General features: G+C 34.4%; 1 non-coding gene across 1 annotated transcript; it reads right to left on the bottom strand.

Moving 5' to 3' along the window:
• Positions 1 to 222: 222 nt before the first annotated feature.
• On the bottom strand, positions 223 to 351 carry LOC120533157. The gene has a single exon (XR_005634453.1). It is a non-coding gene; the product is annotated as a U6atac minor spliceosomal RNA (small nuclear RNA).
• Between the last annotated feature and the right edge of the window lie 1320 nt (positions 352 to 1671).

The following is a 1671-nucleotide window of genomic DNA, read 5'->3' as shown; positions in this document are numbered from 1 at the left end:
ACATGTTGAGAATAGTTACAGCACCTACACAAACTTGGCAAACAATTAAAAATAAGCTCATTAATGTGATATTTGAGAAGGTAATAGCGCATATTGTGAATGGCATTAAGCAGTCCAAATATTACTCCATTATTTTGTATTACATACCTGATAGATAGATAGATAGATAGATAGATAGATAAATAGATAGATAGATACTTTATTAATCCCAAGGGGAAATTCACAAAAACATGGTTAGAGATGCCACGAAGTAGGTGGCAATGCCTTAACCGTATATGTGTTGTAAGGCCACTAGGACCTCTTCCATCCTTGTCAAGGGGAGTGCTAACCTTCTCTCCTTTCATACAACACAATGTTAGCCGTGAGAAGCAAACTTCACTAATTATAAGAATTGTCACACTGGAGGAAGTACCCAGGTTTAAAGATCACTCTATTAGCTAATTCCAGCAATAGAGACAATGGAAGAAATTTTGTCTTCTCTTGTCCTCGACAGACTCGATGAACTAAATATTTCTTTTGATTATTGTAGAAGACAATCTTATGACAGTGACACTGACATGAAGGGGAAGCACAAAGGTATGCAGACCAAACTGATGCAAAAATTATGAAGCTTTCTTTGTGCCATGTGCTACCCACATCCTAAATTTAGTGGTACTAGATGCAGCTAGTACAGTAGCTCAAGAGATGCCATTGTATTCTTTAGATATCTGCAAAAGCTTTACAGCTACTTTTAAGTTGTACCTCAAAAGGTAGGGTATCTTGATGAAATATGTAAATATCTCAATACATGCTTGCATTGTGGTAGTCAGGACCTCATTAAAAAAGATGCCCAGTTGCCAGAGTGTTTTGCTGTGGAGTCAGTTTGCCTATGCTGGCCTCCTGATCTTGAGTAATTCCAATATAATACATTGTTTGGTTTGAATTTCTGATTTTACTTTTGCTTGGTTACTGGATAATATTATAGTCTTTGTTTGGGTTTGGAGTGTTGGTATGACAAATTAAAGTGTAAAATGTAAATTATTTAATTAATATGTGCCCTTCTCTTTTTCTCTTTCTCTCACTTTTAATAAGTTATTGTTAGGAGCTCTTTGTTTTAAAAGTTTTTATACAAAGTTTCTTTTTTTAGATTTTTTTGTCCATATTTAACCATTCATTAGTTTTTACAATTGTTATACCAGTAAAGTGATTCATTTTAGTACTATTTGTATAATTTTTGTTTTTACAGTTTTGGCAAAATCACCGTTCTACAAAGGTATTCCAGTTTTAAAAAAGAGGGAGTTTGTGGTAGACCTGGCTGGATGAGAAAGAGATAATGTGTGTATTAGAGAGAGCAGGTATAAAGGTGTGAGGTGCTTTATCGTAGCTAAAGGGACAAGCCATCCCAGCTAATAGAAATATTTCAGATCTTTGTATGAAGACCCAGAGAGGGAGCAGAGTTTGTTTTTTGTTTGTTTATCTGCAAAAGAACTTTAATAATAATAAAATAATATTGCTCATGGCTTAAACCAAATAGGTATTGTAGAGAACAGGACAGCAGCACATGCTGTTTCAAGAAGTAATTCTATGTCATTGCCTCCTGAGACATATAACCATACAACCATTTATACTGTACCAGAAATTCTATGAATTATAATGTTTTAATTTCAACTGTTGCTAAAGAGTCCCAGTTTC

This window comes from Polypterus senegalus, chromosome 7 (genome assembly GCF_016835505.1).
Source record: "Polypterus senegalus isolate Bchr_013 chromosome 7, ASM1683550v1, whole genome shotgun sequence".
Taxonomy (NCBI): Eukaryota; Metazoa; Chordata; class Cladistia; order Polypteriformes; family Polypteridae; genus Polypterus; species Polypterus senegalus.
This window is presented reverse-complemented; position numbering and strand designations above follow the sequence as displayed.